Source organism: Hypanus sabinus, chromosome 21 (genome assembly GCF_030144855.1).
Source record: "Hypanus sabinus isolate sHypSab1 chromosome 21, sHypSab1.hap1, whole genome shotgun sequence".
In the NCBI taxonomy this organism is placed as follows: domain Eukaryota; kingdom Metazoa; phylum Chordata; class Chondrichthyes; order Myliobatiformes; family Dasyatidae; genus Hypanus; species Hypanus sabinus.
Window position 1 is genome coordinate 43,546,110 of NC_082726.1, and position 21,722 is coordinate 43,567,831.

The 21,722-nt window shown below is 41.8% G+C and overlaps 1 protein-coding gene across 4 annotated transcripts in view; it reads right to left on the bottom strand.

Moving 5' to 3' along the window:
* LOC132378990 (serine-rich coiled-coil domain-containing protein 2-like) overlaps positions 1–21,722 on the bottom strand; it is a 646,565-nt gene that overhangs the window by 592,199 nt on the left and 32,644 nt on the right. For 2 of the 4 annotated variants that reach the window (XM_059946413.1, XM_059946416.1), the window contains exon 2: positions 14,854–14,963. The gene's annotated coding sequence lies outside the window, so the exon portion shown is untranslated. Of the gene's footprint in view, positions 1–7,352; positions 7,375–8,405; positions 8,443–14,853; positions 14,964–21,722 lie in introns of those variants that run through there. The other 2 variants (XM_059946415.1, XM_059946414.1) reach the window with 2 other exon arrangements.

Here is a 21,722-nt window from a genome sequence, read left to right on the forward strand (position 1 = left end):
GCTACCTGGCCAGCTGAGTTCCACCAACATTTTGTATGTGTTGCTCAGGATTTTTAACATGTGCAGAATCCCTTGTATTTGTGCATTGTGTACATTTGAAGCACACCCTCTTTGCTCTAGCATCCTTTTCTTCAGCTGAAGTATCAAGAATGTCATTTTAAACTTCTTATTGGTCTGAACTGCTGCCTTTATCTATGTGAGGATATCCACTCCGAGGTCCCTTGGTGTCTCCATGTATTTTAATTGCCTATTTACAGGTGAATTCTCTTGCCTTATTATAGCTTCCCAAAAGGCGTAAGAAAGGCGTTGTTTCAGGAAAATCAAAGAGAAACCATGTTAATCTTTGGGTCCTTGTGTAGAATGTATAACTAGCAAAATATACATTACAATTAACATCTAAAGGCTGATTTATACTTCTTGGTAGGCTTTACGCCATAGCAAGAATGCATTGGTGTGCGCCAAAATGCTAGTTGGAGGTGGGGTTTCTATGCCACTGTGTTGAGCTTCTTCGTGAGAGACATGAACGAGGAAATGCATTTCAAACGTTTTTGCATGTCGGCAGGTACATTTGATGATTTGGTTCCTCTATTTCGCATTGGTGTACAGACATGGCGGAGAAGAAGCAACCGGAAATGCATAGGAGCAAATGCGATGCTACCAAGCAGACTAATCACAGTTGCGGTCTGTGTTGCCACGACTTTCGAGTTACTTTTTTGGGGAGGTATACGTCACCCTATGGCATAGGGTACGGCGTAGCGTACATGGTACCTACAACATAGAGGCGATGCAGAAGTATAAACCAGGCTTTACAATTCACAATGTAATTAATCGTGTTCAAGATCAATTTTAATACTGTCAATCAACAGAACTATTACAATGTTGTAGGCCATCATTTGTCAATCAAACATGCACAATATTTATCCTGACCTTCACAGTAAATGTTCAAATAAACAAAGTCAATTTACTGAGAAAAGCTGAGGTGTGTACTCATCTTACTAAAATGTTATGTAAGAAACAAAAGAATTTATATTTTACAACCAAGAGCCAAGTTGTGTAGAATTCAAGCGAGTAACCCCAAGTCTTAAAATTATATTCCAGTACTGTATAACAATTCTGTATATTAGAATACAAGTTTATATTATTTGCTTAATTTAAAAGGATTGTAACATTAGCAATCTAGTACACAAGTCAACAGGTGCAAAAAATGTAAAAGGGAAAACACCAGTCAAAAATGAATCAATATGCATCTGACATTTTATGCCCTGTATCTGCATTGTTGCAAGGCCAACTCTTAATTCATAAACAGTTAAAATTCATAATGTATACCTTAATACTTTTCAAACAATAATAGCCAAAGATTGAAAAGGAAAATGCAGAGCAGTCTGTGATTTTCCAGCATCTCTTTAAAAAAATTCAGTAACATATGTACACTCCTTTAGTGGGAAACTAAACCCCACTGAGGAGACCACAAAGGGTAAGAGAAAAATTAAATAAACCATGAAATAGAAACAAGGTCATACCAAGCTCAGTTTCTGAAAACTTGAAGACTGGGGAAGGAATTGAAGTCTGACAAGGTGAAAAGCCTGTAAAATTAAGACTATAACATGCTATGCAGTATTCAAGCTTTCACTTACTTTAAAGAGCCTTTAAAATATTTTTTAAGAAAATCTGCTTTTGAAGGTGGATGAAAACAGAAGTTCAGCACATGAACAGATGAAGCTATTATAGAAGGCTTTAATTGAATGAAAAACTGAAAAAGTTTTTGCCACTACAAAGAGATCATTCTGGAAATATCAAGACTTTATTTCAATTGTTCTCCTGGGGTTCTGGCGTTTAATGTAAATTGAAGAATCAAGGAGTAAAACCAGCAAAACAATGTAATCTATTCTCAATAATTCATTAAAGCAGATTAATTACAAAGAATGGCCATAATAGTAAAGGCAGCCGAGAAAACGTGTTAAGGGAACGAGCCTGAGAATAAAACAATCAGATTAGTCAATCTCACTGACACGACGATATTTGTGATACAATATGATGATAAAAAGGGATAGAACACATAAAAACAGAAAAATAACTAAATAAATTTGAAGTCAAAACAACAACCATTGTTAGCACTTGGTCTACAAAAAAATTGTGAAGATGCGACAGTGATGTTCCAAAACTGTTGAAAGGACAGAATCCAAAGCTTTGTGCTGATAATAAAACTATTTAGATGCAGGTGGTTTCAAAATATTGTTTAGACTTCAGCAATGTACAACAAACAAAAATGCTAAAATGACTCAAAAGGTATTTAAGGTCGACACTGGAACAGAAATCAGCGTCTTACCCCCGATGGGGTACGACACCTGCAACAGGGAGTCAGGACCCACTCTGACGACCGCAAACGGCAGCACGATACGGACCTATGGCACCCACACAGTGCAGCTGCAGTACAGCGCCAGCCGGTTCACGTGGGACTTCACACTAGCCACCATGGCCCAACCACTCCTGGGGGTGGACTTCTTGTGAGCTCACAGCCTGCTGGTCGACTTACAAGGGAAAAGACTGGTCCATGCCAAGACTTTCCAGACATTCTCCCTGGGTGAAGCCAAATTGCTGGCCCCACACTTGGACTCCATCACGCTGTCTGACAATGAATTCACCAAAATCCTGGTGAACTTTCTATCGGTTCTGGCACCGCAGTTCATGGCAGCCAAGCCCAGACATGGAATACAGCACCACATTCCGACCCAGGGACCACCCCTCCACGCCCACGCACGAAGGCTCCCCCCGGACAAGCTCCACCTGGCGAAAGAGGAGTTCAAGAGGATGGAAGAATTGGGGATCATACGGCAGTCCGACAGCCCATGGGCCTCCCCTCTGCACATGGTGCCTAAAGCAGCCGGGGGCTGGAGACCATGCAGCGACTACCGCAGACTGAACGAGGCTACAACTCCAGACCGCTACCCCGTGCCGCACATGCAGGACTTTGCAGCAAACCTGCACAGGGCAAGCATCTTTTCCAAAGAGGACCTCGTTCGGGGATACCATCAAATCCCTGTACACCCTGAAGACATCCCCAAAACAGCACTCATCACCCCATTCGGCCTGTTCGAATTTCTCCGAATGCCGTTCGACCTTTAGAATGCCACACAGACGTTCCAGCAGCTAATGGATGCGGTGGGACGCAACCTGGACTTTGCGTTCATCTACTTAGACAACATCCTCATAGCCAGCAATAGTCATCAGGAGCATCTGTCCCACCTCCGCCAGCTCTACTCCCGCCTGAGTGATTTCAGCCTCACGATCAACCTGGCCAAATGCCAGTTTGGACTCAACACCATCGACTTCCTGGGCCACGAGATTACCAAAGACAGGGCAACACCTCTGCCCACCAAGGTAGACTCGATCTGCCACTTCGCCTGGCCCAACACAGTCAAAGGCCTGCAGGAGTTCATTGGTATGGTGAACTTCTACACCACCGCTTCCTCCCCTCAGCAGCCCGTATCATGCGCCCTTCGTTCACCCTGATGTTGGGTAAAGGCAAGGACATTACTTGGGATAACGAGGTTGCAGCCACTTTCGTTAAAGCCAAATAAGTCTTGGCAGATGCTGGTGCACCCCAGAATGGACGTTCCAACCGCCCTCACAGTAGACACATACAACACAGCAGTCGTTGGGGTGCTGGAACAACTCATCGAAAGGCGCTGGCAAACCCTGGCATTCTTCAGTAGACACCTACAACCACCCAAACTCAACTCAAGTACAGTGCCTTCGACCGGGAGCTGTTGGCACTGTATCTGGCAATCCAGCATTTCAGGTTCACTGCGTTCACAGACCACAAACTGCTGACCTTCGCGTTCACGAAGGTGTCCGATCTCTGGTTGGCCCGCCAGCAGCGACATCTGTCCTACATCTACGAGTACACGACGGACATCCAGCATGTCTCGGGAAAGGATAACGTCGCGGCGGGAGCACTCTCCAGACCAGCTATCCAGGCCCTGTCCCTAGGGGTGGACTATGCAGCACTGGCGGAGGCACAGCAAGCAAATGACGAGATGCCCAGCTACAGGACCACAGTCTCGGGTTTGCGGTTGCAAGACTTCCTCATAGGCCCAGGTGATAGGACCCTCCTGTGTGACGTGGCTACATGGCTTGGCGCACCCATCTATCAGGACAACTGTCCAGATGGTCTCCAGCAAGTTTGTGTGGGCCAAAACATGCACGCAGTGCCAAACAGCCAAAGTGCAGTGGCTCACCAAAGCCCCGCCGCAGTTCAAACCCATCTGCCAGAGGTTCAATCACATTCATGTGGATATCATGGGGCCCCTGCCAGTATTGCAAGGAGCGCGGTTCCTCCTAACTATGGTAGACCAGTTCACGAGATGGCCAGAGACGGTCCCACTCACTGACACCACCGCCGATTCCTGTGCCCGAGCGCTGACTGCAACTTAGGTAGCACGCTTCGGGATACCGGCCCATATTACCTCCGACAGAAGCGCCCAGTTCATCTCCAACCTGTGGTCGGCTCTGGCCAGCCTGTTGGGAACACAGCTACACCACACAACTGCCTACCACCCACAGTCAAACGGACTAGTGGAACGCTTCCACCGTCACTTGAAGTTGGCTCTCATGGCCCACCTGAAAGGGCCTAATTGGGTGGACGAGCTTCCCTGGGTCCTGTTTAGAATCCGGACAATACCCAAACAGGATCTGCACACCTCGTTGGCCAAGCTGGTGTACAGCGCACCCCTGGTCGTCCCAGGAAAGTCCATACCAACCCCAACGGGGCAAGAGGAAGAACCCGCAGCAGTCCTGGACAGACTACGCGAATGGCTCGGCAACCTGGCCCCCGTACCAACTTCACAGCACAGACAAATCCTGACCTGCGTACCCAAAGACATGCAGAACTGTAAGTTTGTATTTGTATGAAGGGGCGCACACCGGGCACTGCTGCAGCGGCCATACAAGGGGCCATTCAAGGTGATCAGGAACAACAGGTCTACGTATTTTCTGGACATTGGGGGGGGGGGGGGGAAGAGGAGGTTGTCACGGTGGACCGACTCAAACCGGCTCACGTGGACTTGGCACAGCCGGTCGACGTTCAGGCACCACGGCACAGAGGCAGACTGCCCAAACAGAGACTAATCCAGACTGTGGACATTGGTGGGGTGTATCGCCAGTTCTGGGGGTGGGGGGGATTATGTGGCGACCCAGTTTCTACGTAGGCGAACCAGCTCACAAAATGGCGCACGTGTCGGCAGAGGGGCCAGCCCCAAAATGGCGCTGGGCCGCCTTCTTCACCAGCAAGGGGAGAAAGACCGCGTGTGGAAAAAGACTTTTGTAATGCACCTCTGACATTATTTCCGCCTGGAGAGGGTGGGAACGGAACTGCGTAAAAGCCAGTGCCACGAAATTTGAATAAACTAGTCTGGAGTGCAACTTACAGACTGCGTGTTATTATTTCTAGCTCTGTGTGTAGCACACCACTACTGTATCATCAGCAAATTTATAGATGGCATTTAAGCTATACCTAGCCACACAGCCATGTGTATATAGAGAATACAGCAGTGGGCTAAGCGTACACCCCTGAGGTGCGCCAGTGTTGATCGTCAGCGAGGAGGATATGTTATCACCAATCCGCACAGATAGGAAGTCAAGGATCCAATTGCAGAGGGAGGTACAGAGGCCCGGGGTCTGCAACTTGAGCTATAGTCAATGAACAGCCTCCTGACATAGGTGCTTGTGTTGTCCAGGTGGTCTAATGCTGTGTGAAGAGCCATTGAGATTGCATCTGTCAATAGACCTATGGTGGCGAAAGGCAAATTGCAGTGGGTCCAGGTTCTTGCTGAGGCAGGAGTTCAGTCTAGTCATGACCAACCTCTCAAAGCATTTCATTACTGTGAATGTGAGTGCTACCAGGCGATAGTCATTAAGGCAGCCTACATTAAACTTCTTAGGCACTGGTACAATTGTTTTCTTTTTGAAGCAAGTGGGAACTTCCACCCATAGCAGTGAGAGGTTGAAAATTCATAGACTATTTTCTAAATGGGGAGAAAATTCAAAACTCTGAAGTGCAAAGGGAATTAGGAGTTCTCATGAAGGATTCCCAAAAGGTTAATTTGCAGGTTGAGTCTGCGGTGAGAAAGGCAAATACAATGTTAGCACTCATTTTGTGAGAACTAGAATATAAAATCAAGAATGTAATAGTAAGTACTGGTGAGATCTCACTTGGATTACTGTGAGCAGTTCTGGGTTGCTTATCTAAGAAGGGATGTGCCGACATTGGAGAGGGTTCAAAGGACATTCATAAAAATGACTCCGGGATTGAAAGGCTTGTCATATGATAAGCATTTGGTGCCTCTGGGCTTCTACTCTGCAATTCGGAAGAATGAGGAGATGACCTCAGTGACACCTATCAAATGTTGAAAGGCCTCAATGGAGTGAATGTGGAGAGGATGTTTCCTCTGGTGGGGGAGTCTAAGATCAAAGGACACAGCCTCAAAATAGAGGGATGTCCTTTTAGAATGGAGATGAGGAATTTTTTTAGCTAGAGAGTGGTGAATCAGTGAAATTTGTTGTCACATCCAGCTCTAGAGGCAGGAGATTGGGACTGAGGGAGAAAATGGATCAGCCATTATATAATGCCAGAACAGACTGTTCCTATATCTTATGATCTTATGATTGTTGAGGTCAGTTCCCTGGATGTACTGGTTTAGGCTAATTACCATTGCTGTCTTGGACATTCAAATGTTGGTGGCTGCCTTGAAGGCTGCAGGGAGAGTGGACTGTTTCAAAGAGATATTGAAAATGTCCATTAAGATCTCTGTTAGCTGATCCACACAGTCCCTCAACACCCAACCAGTTATACTGCCCAGCCCCACAGCTTTGCTTGGGTTTACCCTGGCTAGGATTCTCCTCACCTTGGCTGGGGCCAGGGAGGGTACCTGTTCCTCAGCGGAAGAGAGGGCTTTCCTCAATGTCACATCATTCAATGCAGCAAATCATACACAGAAGGCACTCAGCCTATCAGGAAGGGAGACACATTCACGCACAGGGTGAACTTGTAATCTTTCGGTTTGAATACTCTGCTCTATGTGCCACATGTCCCTGTTGTCACAGAGGTGTCTGTGAATCTTCTGTGCTTTCTCATGCTTTGCCTTCCTGATAGCATGGGTAAGCTTTTACTGATATTAGATATGTTCTATCTCCCAGTCTGAAGGCAGTGCCCCAATCTGAGCAGTGCACGAATCTCTGCAGTCAGCTATGGTTTCTGGTTTGCCCTGGCAGTGTAGCGTTTAATTACATTAATGTTCCCAATGCATTCTCCTGACAGAAACAGTCACCAATCCCACATATTCATCAATGGTAACCTGGTAATCATAGGTAGCCTCCTTCTAGAATATGCTCCAGTCAGTCCTTTCGAAGCAGTCCTGCAATGCTGAGGTGGCATCTTCTGACCAGGTCCTGGTCTCTTCATAAACTAGTTGAACTTTTTTAACCAGTGATCTGTAGGCAGATATTAGAAAAATGGATTTGTGGGGTGAGTATCCAAGGTGAGGGTAAGGGACAGCCTTGTCGGCTCCACTAACGTTGGTATAAACCAGGTCTAGTATATTGTCTCCTTGGGTTGCAAAGTTGACATACTGGTAGAACTTTGGCAGTACTATTTTTAAGTTGCCATGATAGAAGTCATCAGCCACAATGAAGACACCATCAGGGTGGAAGTTTTTGAGGTCACAGAATGCACGGGAAACTTCTGCAGTGCTTCCCCAGCAATAGCATGGGGGATGGGGGGGGGGTGGGTTGGGAAGAAGGGGATCTTAACAGCAATAATCACAATGGTGGTGAACTGCCTCAGAAAGTAGAAGGGCCTGCACGTCACCATTTAAACTCTATCTGAGGTGAGCAGTGGGCCATTACTACCAAGGCATTCACACACTAGTTCTTACTGATGTAGACACATAGACATCCTCTGTGGGTCTTACAAGTGGCCATAGCATTTCTGACTGCCCAAAAGGAGATTACGTCTTCGACTTAGATGACCAAGTCTGGAATGAAGTCCTGAAGGCATATTTGTCAAGATGAACATGCAACAGCCCCTCATCTCCTGCTGGAGATGCAGATGCTCCAGTTTTTTTTCCAGCAATCTGACATTAGCGAGTAGAATGAATGGGAGTGTGAACCTGCAGGGATCCACTTTAATACTGGCATACTTTCTACGCTTCTCCATACTTTCAGCTTCCCTGAGCAGCTGTAGTAGGCTGCAGCACGGAGCAAGAGTTCGCTCCCTGCGTTAATCCATAACCGTGCAGCACCTTTGTTAATCCTCTTACTAGCAAGGTAGACTTATAGATTTTAGTATTCATAATGTTCAGCTCTATTTTTTCAGTCATAGAATTGATGAACAGAACAAGACATTTCACCGTTGGTTGGAGCCGGAGTGGCCTCTGCATCCATGAACGCCACCATCTTGATCCTTTCCATATTTATAAATAGTATTAAAGAGACCAGCAGCATGGGAAAAGAAACCTGGGAAAAGTCATGTCATTAAATTAGTATAAAAGAGTTCACTGTAGTCATTTCATTTTTAAACAATAGTACCCATAAACCTACATATCTCATTGAAATTGGTCTTAATCCTCATATTCAAAAGCAGTATTATTCGCTGTTTTACAGGACAGTGACATCAGTTCATTGCTCATGAAAAACACCTCAAAAACTCAATGTTTGAGCTTGTTTTCCTCTGACGAGTCATTTTAGTTGAATTGACTGGTTAAATTCACAAGTAGATAGAAAATATAAACATAGAAAGATGGCTCAGGCAACTAGGAATGGAATAAGGATTTCATACATTGATCTCAAGTGGAGCCAAGGAAATAGCTAAAATAGCTGGCAAAAGGGGAAGATGTTAAAAATAGAATTGGAATAATTGACATTATATCCTAATTGCATATAATGGAAATAAGCTATTAATTTGCAAATCAAAGCAAAATGAAATGTATATATTCTGTCAAACTTCTTTTGTGTTTGGTTAAGTGCTCAACTACTATACTGAACAAACAAGATTTATTAATCCAGAAATGATGTTTTAAATATATAAATTAGCACTAGCCAAATTAGACAAATTTTCACTCAGCAAGAGACACAGCTAGTAATAAACAGCAATACAGTCAGTCCCCAGGTTACGTACGAGTTCCATTCCTGAGTCCGTATTTAAGTCGGATTTGTAGGTAAGCCAGAACAAGTACATCCGGTATTATTTAGCGTCAATTAGTCAAACGTTTGTCTTAGTATATATTTTACTTTTCTATGCATATAAAACACTTAAAAACGTATGTATTCCAATAATTAAACCACTGTGTTGCTTAGTAATAATTGTGGCTTTCATCAGGGCAGAGCTTTTCACGTGCTCCATTATTCTCACTTAATCTGTTATCCTTGAAAATTGTTCCAATTATTGACCGACTGGAGCCTAACGCTTTTCTAATGACCGATGGCATTTCACCTCTTTCCAAACGCTTCATTATTTCCCCTTTATTTTCAATTGCGATCGCTTCCCGTCAACGGAACAGAAACACTGCGGGCAGCGGGTCCCGAGCTCCGCCGGCTCCCAATGTCCACTGGGTCCTAACGACCACCGCACACCGTCAACAGAACAGAAACTGCGGGAGCGGGTCCCGAGCTCCACCGGCTCCCAAGGTCCACTGGGTCCTAACACTGAGACAGGCTGAATGGGACAAGTGGGGGCTGTGCTGGGTTTGGGGGTATTTGTATTTGGGGAGAATTTAAACTGAAGGTGGCAGTTTTTTTTACGAGGTCAAGTTGCAAGCTCGATTATCAACCCGGCACGGATGGTACGGGAGTCACTGGATCGACATCAACCTGGCACGGGAGCAGTCTGTCATTGGATCGAACTCAGAAACCTCTGTTCTCCAGCCTGGCACTGATCTCACTGCGCCACTAGCCAACCAGAATGGGTGCGGGGGGGGGGGTGGGATCAGCATGAATCTAAGAAAGTTTTCAGCCAAATACAAAGTTAAACACTCAACACAGCATCAACGGCAACGACTTAAAATGGCGGACGGCATCAGGATCCGACTTAAAATGGCGGACGACGTTCTCCTTCCTCAGTTCGTAAGTACGAGTTGTCCGTAAGTTGGACGTTTGTAACTCGGGGGCTACCGGTAATATTCATTAGAATCGTCACCATCTTTGAAAGAGTGTAAAATTTGGTCATAGGCACTCATTAACACTCTACCTACTTGAAAGAGCAGAAGTAAAATAGGACTATGTATTAAATGGTTTTTCGATTTATTCCTAACTGCAGTATTCAACAGTTTCAAACATCTGAAGATTTTTACCCAACTGTTGGACAGTCTAAAAAAAAATCAATATTACCTTTTATATTGATTTTCACCAAGAATTCATTTCATTCTAACAGTTAAATCTCTTCTATAATGAATCGTGCTAGTAGGATTTCAGAAAGTGACAAATTTAAATACAAGCAACCCCAATCAACAAATCAATACCTAACCCAAATTAATTATACCAGTTTTTAGGACTACTGCTTTCTGTAGCCAATCCACACTAATAATTTCAAAAAGTAATCTGGGAAATTATAGGCCAGTAAGTTTGACGTCAGTAGTAGGTAAATTATTGGAAGGAGTACTAAGGGATAGGATCTACAAGTATTCAGATAGACGGACTTATTAGGGAGAGTCAACACTGCTTTGTGCATGGTAGGTCATGTTTAACAAATTTATTAGAGTTTTTCAAGGAGGTTACAAGGAAAGTGGATGAAGGAAAGGCAGTGGATGTTGTCGACATGGACTTCAGTAAGGCCTTTGACAAGGTATCGCATGGGAGGTTAGTTAGGAAGATTCAGTCGCTAGGTATACATGGTGAGGTAGTAAATTGGATTAGACATTGGCTCAATAGGAGAAGTCAGACAGTGGTAGTGGAGGATCGCTTCTCTGAGTGGAGGCCTGTGACAAGTGGTGTGCCACAGGGATCAGTGCTGGGTCCATTGTTATTCGTTATCTATATCAATGATCCGGATGATAATGTGGTAAATTGGATCAGCAAATTTGCTGATGATACAAAGATTGGAGGTGTAGTGGACAGTGAGGAAGGTTTTCAAAGCTTGCAGAGGGATTTGGACCTGCTGGAAAATGGGCTGAAAAATGGCAGATAGAGTTTAATTCAGACGAGTGTGAGGTATTGCACTTTGGAAGAAAAAAACCAAGGTAGAACATACAAGGTAAATGGTAGGGCACTGAGGAGTACAGTAGAACAGAGGGATCTGGGAATACAGATACAAAATTCCCTAAAAGTGGTGTCACAGGTAGATAGGGTAGTAAAGAGAGTTTTTGGTACATTGGCCTTTATAAATCAAAGTATTGAGTATAAGAGTTGGAATGTTATGGTGAGGCCAAATTTGGAGTACTTTCAAATCTCTTACTATCTTTCCTTTCAGTTAGTCCTGATGAAGGGTCTCGGCCTGAAACGTCGACAGTGCTTCTCCCTATAGATGCTGCCTGGCCTGCTGCGTTCCACCAGCATTTTGTGTGTTGTTACGTACCCCATAACTGGGTCACTTACCAGCAAAGATAGAGAGGTCCGTTGAAGTCTGATGGTACTATTTTTAACAGTATTTATTGATAAAAATACACAAAAATAATACCAATGCAAACACACAGATAATATATGTCGTCAATACTAAATCTAAAAGCACGGGTATAATAACAACCAATAAGAAATAGCTCTATCATTGTCTAGGGGATAATATATTGTCCGATGGAAATATAAAAGTCACTTTAGTTCATTCAAGCTGCAGCTCTTTGGTTGGAGAGAAAGACGGGTTAAAACTTGCCCATTCCTTTTATGATGTCAATCCTTCAAGAGTCATTGGGAGTTGATTTCCCCGTTGTTAGCTAAAAACCGTTCTTCCGTGGTAAAGGCACACCAATTCTGGGGCAAATGGAAACGGATGCATGTGGCCTTCCCACCGGCTTTTGCTGATACGGGATCGCTAGTGTTTCTTCTGGTGCGTCTGAGGGACTGTTCCCACAGACCCTCTTTTATCCTGACTCACAGGGTCTCAGATGTCAATCAAGTTGGGATGATGCAATCCCTCCACCAACCTCCCCCTCGGTTCATTGCCTGGGGCTTCAATGCATCGAATCGGATTCAATACACAAGTCCGTCTCCAAGAGACAATAGCTGGCATCAATGGCTCCGCCTTTCGGAGGCCACGACACATTCCAACTCATTGTGGATTCTGCATGTCTTTCTCTCATTTACTGGGTCTCCTGAACTGACTTAATAGTGATCTTGTGATTCTCACAAAGGAGGGGGCTACCCCGCACCCTTCGGCCCCTCAGAGCTGTGGCACATTCGTAACAGTGTGTTGCTTGGATTTCCAGCATCTGCAGATTTCCTCGTGTTTGGAGCACTGTGTGCAATTTTGGTCACTGAATTACGGAAGTATATTAATAAGGTTGAAAGAGTGCAGAGAAAGTTTACAAGGATGTTGCCGGGACTTGAGAAACTGAGTTACAAAGAAAGGTTGAATAGATTAGGACTTTATTCCCTGAAGCATAGAAGAATGAGGGGAGATTTGATGGAGGTATATAAAATTATGATGGGTATAGATAAGAGTGAATGCAAGCAAGCTTTTTCCACTGAGGCTAGGAGAACATGGGTTAAGGGTGAAGGGGGAAAAGTTTAAAGGGAACATGGGGGGGGGCTTTTTTTTTTAAACACAGAGAGTGGTGGGAGTGTGGAATGAGCTGCCAGATGAAGTGGTAAATGCGGGCTCACTTTTAACATTTAAGAAAAACTTGGACAGGTACATGATGAGAGGGGTATGGAGGGATATGGTCCAGGTGCAGATCAGTGGGACTGGGCAGAAAAATGGTTCGGCACAGCCAAGAAAGGCCAAAAGGCTTGTTTCTGTGCTGTAATGTTCTATGGTTCTAAACAGATTAACAGACAAATTATTATTCCAAACACAATTATCTTTTATGGTGCCAGAATTTAAGGTAAAACAGAAATATTGCTGAGAAATTAGCTAAATGAATAACAGAGAAAATAAGATTACACAGGCATCTTGCTTAAATTGTAAGCTGTGAAAGGTGGTCATAACATAATTATGACTATTTAACATCCATCTTTCAAAAAATTAGTATAGGTCATACAAATACTCTGTCAAACAACACAAAATAGATCTATCAAAGCTGTTCAATTTAAATGTCATTAACTGTAAACTTTTTAAATAAATTTGACAGTTTAATACAAAAGAAATCTTATTTCATGAACAAAATCACATAACAAGTATGAATACTACACCAATACAGAATATCGATACAAATCCACCGCTTGAATTATTGTCAATCATTATAGACATCTCTCGACATTAGGCAAAAGGTGATAATAACAAAATTCAATTACAGAAGCACGGCCTGCGAGGCATAAATGCACACCAGTTACTTGAGTAACTCAATAAGCTTTCATACTTCACAAAAATGATTAAATACAGATTATCAATGAGGATGATTACATTTTCACAAGATTTTCTGCAGTACTTGAATTGTGCTATCAATATAATTAAATATGCTTAAATTTCTGTGACATTTAGCTTAATGCAAATCAAAAGAGAAAATGCAGCAAATATTATCACGTTCGTGCAGTATCGGAGATGCAAGAAGCAGTTTTAGGATCATAAGGCATAATACAAGAATTAGGCCATTCAGCCCATCAAGTCTGCTCTACCATTCCATTACGGCTACTTTATTATCTGCAATATGGTTGACATATGCATGCCTCTAAACAGGTGGCTGTATGGGTGACCTAGCTGAAAGATCATTTATTACCTGGAATGGCAAAATCCAATCTCACCCAATTGCATTCATAACACACACTGTCTGAAGTCTGACCAAGAGATGAAAGTTTCAAAGTAACCCGCACAAAATGCTGGAGGAACACAGCAGGTCAGGCGGCATCTTTGGAACAGAGGAAGCAGTTGACGTTTTGGGCCAAGACCCTTCTTCAGGTCCTGCCTGATCTGCTGATTTCCTCCAGTGTTGAGTATGGGTTGCTTTGGATTTCCAGCATCTGCAAATTTTCTCATGTTGAAGGTGGTTTCAGCCCAGATTTGTTCTCAAGGTTAAGGGGAGCAGCACAAGCAATCTGGACAAACTAATTTATGTTTATAATGCAATGAAAGGTCACATCCACAGATGCTACCTTATCCATCCATTCCAGCATTTTCTATATTTTTAGATTTCCAGTATTCATGGTAATTAACAAATGCTCTTTAATACTGCTCAGTCTGATATTTGTCAACTCCACATCACCATTAAATACAGAAAGACCATGGGTGTTGATGAAAGAAAAGACATCAAGTCATGAAAAAGAAAAGAAACAAAACTCGCAAACCTCTAAATCCTCCTACTCCACAAGAAAAACAGCCACAATAACAACTACCGACCTCCTCACTTGCAAAGAACAGTGACAATAACAAATCCTAAAGTTCTGGATCTTCTGTCCTCAGCATGAGATAGGAAGGTCTGTGAGTTCTTCTATTTTTTGGGATGTCTCTCTCAACCATGCACTTGTTTATTGCTCACCTCCACTTATTCCCTCAAAGTGGGAATGTTTTCAAATCACAATTTTGCGCAGCATGTAGAGAAGCTTCAGGTTATGGTGGTACCCCCCAAGTATACATGCATATTTTGACAATAAAATAAACCTTTGATAAAAATAGAACACAAATTAAGTTAACTCTTACACACATGTGAGTAGTAATTTCTGAAATTTGTTCTTTTCCTGTTGCTTAATACATATAAATAAATGCAGTTTTCAACATACCTTATAAAATCAGGAGTAGTATATTAAGTTTTAAAAGTCTTCACTGTTCTGGCAGCTGACTCTACACTCACTCCATAGATATCTTGCAAGATTCAAATTCTTGACTAATCCTAAAAGAGAAAAAAAATAACGTTTTCAAGAAAATTCAAAAATCATAAATCAAAAATGAAATATCATTCACATTGCACATTGTATGGTATTAAGTTCATATTTAACTACAACAGGGTCAAAATGATAGTAGCACACTAATTATTGGACCACTAAACTTGACATATGGACTAACGATCCTGAGACCAGAGTTGAAATATCACTACAAAATCTGTGGGAATTTCATAACCTGGAACTCAGAAAACAAACAGTTTTACTAATAGCCATAAAAAAATCAAGATTGCCCAGAAAACTCTGCCAATCTTACAGCCTGGTTTTTTTTGAGAGACCACACCTACTTCCTTTGATTTACTTTTGGCTTTACTCAGCAATGGACCAATTGTACCACAACTACTACATTCAAACAAAAAATGGACCATGTGGCATCAATCTAAAGCATTAAATTCAAATGCAGCAAAATAATTTTCTGCTCAATCAACTTTCCAAACTCCTCCTCTCAAACACTGCAGAAATTGTAGATGCTCTTTGCGCTGCCCTTAAGGCATTTGTTTAGCTTTATTACATTTTCGCTTTAGTAATTCGTTTGTAATTATTTTCTAGTTAACGTTAAGGTTGTTGAAAGTAAATTCACCGTCTGTGATGTATCGCGGCATGCGATGATGTCACACCCAGCTTTGCCACGTCTTGTGGGAAAATACCAGTTTGGAGAAACAGGAAGGAGGGGCCGGATCAGCGCAAGAAAAGTTTTTATTAAAACTAAGAAACATCATAGAAGCAACGCCTTAAGTTTATAAGATAATCGATATGTTGAAGTAAAAATGTTAACACTGATTCTGTTAGAAGTAATGAAGGTTGATAAATTTTATTTTCTTGTGCTATTGAAAGCGTTACTGGATAGTTTGTGCGAAGTGTATTTAAAGCCAGTTGATGGCGTAGGTAGATTCTGACTGTATGTTGTACTTTAATGTAATATAGTTTGTTGTAGTTTTACTTTTACAAGTATTTATGATGAAAATGTGATGCCAAGAAGGAAACAAATACTGTATATATTTTGTATTGTTTTATCAACAGTTTTCAGCATACATTAATGTGGAAGAGTGAACAGTAAACGGTTAATCTTACTGCGATTGTGCCTCATTGACTATGGTTTACCTCAGTGTTTAGTTCAGAGTTTTTACACCTGAATGAAAACACTACACTCTTGTCGATGTTTGGTCCATCTTTAGTAGCAGATTTTAAAGTTGCAGAAAACTGGGAAGTCTCTAATGCTGTACCATATACAAGAAAGGTAGTAAAGACAAGCCAGAAGCTACAAGTCAGCATGTCCAACAACTGGATCTATCAACATTTAAATAGGTAAGGTCTAATTGGAGATAGCACAACTTTGTGCATGGGAAATCATGAGATACAGATAGGGCAAAGAGTATTTTCCCCAAGGACAGAGAACTAAAATTTAGAGCTGGGGACTGTTCTTTAAAACAGGGGAACTGTCCCACAAACAAGTTAATCAAGCCTAATAATTGCCTAAGTCAGTAATTCCAAGAATATGACTATGTGCTAAACACCTACATCACCTACATTCTTCTTCACCAGCATTACCAAACCAATGGAGTTGACAACAAAGGTAGAAATGGATAGACCTTAAATTCTTCAATATTTGCTTCAGAGACCATGATTTCCAGAAGTTGAGTGTGAACGTCATAAATCATAGTAAACTGAAATCAAAAGATATTAAGGGGAAAATACCCCTGTGGTTGAACTCTTGCTTTGCAGAAAGTAAGATTAATATTGTTGTTGAAAGTCAACCAATGCAGCCTTAGAAAAACATTGCTATAGTTCCTTAGGGCAGCTTCTTTCATTCAATCATTTTAGTTGCTTCCTCAATAATATTCTTTTGATCATAAAGTCAAAAATTGTAAGTGTTTACTAATGATTGCTTAGTGGTCAACTCAAATCATCAACCAACAAACCACACCTCCACCCCCCCCCCCCCCCCAATCTCAGCCATTGAAAGAGTCCACTCATTCATACAGCAAAATTTAGGGAAAGAAATGGCTAATAACTGGCAAGTAACACTGCAAGGCAATGACCAATTGCAGCAAGAAGACATTTAACTGTTAACCACAATGAACCTCCCACTGTCAAACATCCTGGTGGTTTACCATTAATAGAAACTTAACGTCACCCAACACCTAAATACCATGGTTGCAGCAAAAGTTTAGAGGTTGGGTATGCTGTAGTGAATTATAGCTGCTTACATCTTTAATTCTTTCACCATCTACATGGCACAAGTCAGAAAGAGTAAAGAACAGTCACCTGAATGAGTGCTGCTCCAACAACACTCAACAATGTTGACAACAATAGACAATACAGTCCCTGAATCGATACACCACAGAAAACATTCATTCCCTCCATCACAAGTGTACGGCTGCAGTGTGCATAATCCACACTATGCACTACAGTTACTTGCATGGGCTTCTCTGAAAGGACATCGCAAATTTGTGCCTTCTCACACTTGTGTGCTTGGGGGAACCATCATAATCTGAAGCTTCTCTGCATACTGTGCAAAATTCTGATTTGAAAACATATTGACACCCCCTCATTGTACTAAGTCATTATCCCAGAACTTCCTACCAAGTAATGCTGTGAGCCTATCTTTCCCACAATAAACGTACCAATTTAAGAGAGTGAAACAACTGCGACTTGTGTGTGGTAATTGGGAGGGATTAAAATTATTGTCTTTATCAACAACACTCAAAATCTCCAAAAATGAGTACAACAATGATGCTTTAAGGACAATGCAACAATCAAGATTTTACAGTTGTTAGGTAACACTATGATTTCTAATATGCTATAAGCAATTATTTGAAAGAAACCACTAATCAGATAATAATTCACTCAAAGAATATAACTACATTTCCAAATTCTATTATACAAATAAGATCTTCCAATTTAACACATTTTAAACTTGCAAGGGACCTTACACCAGACAGTATCTCAGTAGGTTATCATGTGGTTTCCTGCACAGTACAGCTACCAGGCTTCCTCTTACATCATTGTGCTGTGGCTTAGTATTTTTACACTTGAGGCAACATAGATCATATAATTTACTGGCTCCATAATTTTTATTCTATTACAAGAATATTTTATCAAATTTTTCCCTATTGTTCTTAGAGTTATAAAGCTTGATAGCACAGAAAAAGACCCTTCCAGCTCAACTTATTTATGTCAATTGTAATCTGTATTACTCACATCTTCCCACATTAAGCCCATGTCTCCCTACTCCTTTTCTACCAATGTACCTATCCATATACCTTTGAACACTGTATTTGTATCTGCTTTTCCCACTTCCTTGGCAGATCATTCCATCTACGTGGAAAAACTTGCTCTTCTAATCTCTTAATTTTTCCCTTCCACCCAAGGAAAAATACTCCAACTCCCCTATCTACACCCCTTCAAATTTTACAAATCCTTAAAATCACTCCTCAGTTTCCTGTATTTCAGCAAGAATAACTGAAATAATCAATAGATAGAACTAGGGTGCCTAAGACTTTTGCATGATAGCATTGAAATTTTATGTACTAATATACTACTGCCAAATAAACAAACTTCATGACATACCTGAGTGATGATAAACCTGATTCTGATATGGTTCTCTATTGTAAACGGAGTGGGAAGAGAGCAGGAAGAGTGTAATCATGGTTGGAAAAGGGCAAGGGGGGTGGGGGAGGGAGTGAGAAGCACCAGAGAGACATTCTGTAAAGATCAATAAACCAATTGTTTTGAATCAAATGACCTTGCCTGGTGCCTCAAGGCTTGGTGTGTCTACACCCACACCAACCGCGCCCCAGCACTCCTCCTCTGCTACCTGTACCACACCCCTCCCGTAGCACTCCACCTTCACCATTCCTGACATCCTTCGCTCCTTCCAGACTTACAAACTCATTCTCCACTCCACATTGACAAATATGGTACTGTGCAACACTCTTAGGCACCCTAGCTGGATACATGCACTCAATATTTTTGCACCCCAACATCCTCTGTCCATCAACACTTCAGAGGTCCTGCCATTTACTGTAAGTATCGTGTTAGAATGTAGTATCCCAAACTACATTACGTCACGCTGGTCTGAAATGAATTCAGTTCCATCTGCTACTGCTCTGCCCAACTTTCAACTGATTCAAGTCCCTCTGTATCCTTTCACAGCCATCCTCACCTTTTATTATTCTACAATTTTAGTTTCATCAGCACAATCCATATTCTCTTAAGTTATTAAAAATGACAATTATCCCAGAATACCCCTGGCTATAAACTTGCAGTCAGAAAAATACCGTTCAGTCACTACATTTTTACCTTCTGTCACCAAGTCAATTTTAAATCCAGTTTGCCAACACCATGGATCCCTTGTGCCTTAACCTTCTAGTCTTGCCTGTGTTTGGGCAATTCACTTATCCAACCCAACAATGGTTTATACCATTTACATCTTTCCTGAAAACATTTTTTTAATCTTCTGATTTCATCGTTTCTCCTTTATCAATGTACCACACAAATGAAAAAAATGGATCATTTCATGATTACTTATTGACTAAAAAGAAAACTCTTACACTTCATTAAGATTTACCTAATATCATTAGTTCAATCATGCTGAACAATTATTTTTAATTACTTATGAAACCCCTTTTCACTGGGCATCTCTGGAAATGGCGTTCATTAGCTCCTTGCTTACAGCCACAGGTCTCCGAGGCAAGAAACCCACCTTCTGAGCCTTCATACATATAGGGTGTAACTTTGGTCCCACCAAATCTGTGAGGTTGGAATGTCTCATCCACCCAAACTCCAGTTTCTGAGAATGCTGTATGATTTACTGCCCCCCAGCAATCACCCATTGACAAGAAATAACAGATTGTACACGGCATACAATTATAAAAAAGTATACAGTCTGCCCTCCTTATCCGCGAGGGATTGGTTCCGGGACCCCTCGCGGATACCAAAATTCACGGATGCTCAAGTCCCTCATTCAACCTGTCTCAATGCGGTGGATCTTAGGACTAAGCGGAACCCCAGACCTTATTTAACCTGTCTCAGTGCGATGGACATTAGGACCCGGTGCCAGAGATCTGAATGCGCAGTGCTTCTGTTCACGAAAATAATCACGATCACGATTGAAAATGAAGTGGAAATAATAAAGTGATCGGAAATAGGTGAAACGCCATCGGTCATTGGAAAAGTGTTAGGCTACAGTCGGTCAACAATCGGAATAATTTTAAAGGATAAAGTGAGAAATGCCCTGCCCTGATGAAAGCTACAATTATTACTAAGCAATGCAGTGGTTTAATTATTGGGTTTTGGAGTTTTGAGTTTTTGATCCTCCACATCAACCCGCCACAGATGGAGAGTGCACCGAAAGCGGTCTGTCACTGGCTCGCACTTGGAAACAGTTCCCGAGCCCAGAGCTGAAATATATGTTCTTAAGTGTTTTATATGCATGGGAAGGCAAAATATATACTATATACTAAGATAAACGTTTGACTAACTGATGCTTAATAATACCGGATGCACCTGTTCCGACTTAATTAATAAGAGAACTTCCAAATTTTTTTCGATCCCAATCCACAATAACCCACGCACATCCTCCCATATACTTTAAATCATCTCTAGATTACTTATAATACCTAATACAATGCAAATGCTATGTAAAATAGTTGTTATACTGCATTGTTTAGGGAATAATGACAAGAAAAAAAAGTCCGTACATGCTCGAACAATAAGTACTAGAAGAGCACTTGCGGGTTTTCGCAATTCGCAGTTGGTTGAATTTGCGGATAAGGAGGGCCAACTGTATTTAAGAGTGTTAATTTAAGCAAACAGTTATTAAAGTGAGAACAAGGGCCCATTATACTTATACCAGCATACGATATAGCAAAAATTCATGGGAAGCTAAAGGATTGGGAAGCTTTTAAAAAACAGGAAGCAACTAAAAAAGCAATAAGGAGAGAAAAGATGAAATATGAAAGTAAGCTAGCCAATACGAAAGAGGATAATGAAAAGTTTTTTTTCAGCTATACAAAAGCTATATATGGAGCAAGCATGGATATTGGACCACTGGAAAATGTTGCTAGAGAGACAGCAGTGAAGAACTGAGAAATGGTAGATGAACTGAAAGCCTTTTGCATCAGTCTTCACTGTGGAAAAATAAACAGCACGTCAGAAATTCTAGAGTGTCGGGGGTAGAAGTGCAGTCATCATTACTAAGAAGGTACTTGGGAAGCTGAAAGTAGAAAGAAGATAACCTGGACAAGAAGGATTACAATCCAGGGTTCTAAAAGAGGTAGTTAGAGAGATCGTAGGGGCATTAGTAATGATCTTTCGAGAAAGACAAGATACTTGAAAGACTGTGGAGGACTGGAAAATTGCTGATGTTACTCCACTCTTCAAGAAGTGAGGAAGGAAAAAAAGACTGGAAATTATAGGCCAGTTAGCCTGACTTCAATGGTAGGCAAGATTGTGAGTCCATTATTAAAAATGAGTTTAAGAGACAGAAGTCAGCATGGTCGTCTTAAGGGGAAATCTTGCCTGACTAATCTGCTGGAATTCTTTGAGGAAATAACAGGCAGAATAGACAAAGGGGAGTCAGCTTACTTGGATTTTCAGAAGGTATTACAGGAATAATGTCATCATGAACATTGGCAGACTGGTAGAAAGGAAAGCAATGAATAGGAATAAGTAGGGCCTTTTCTGGTTGGCTGCCAGTGACTAGTGAT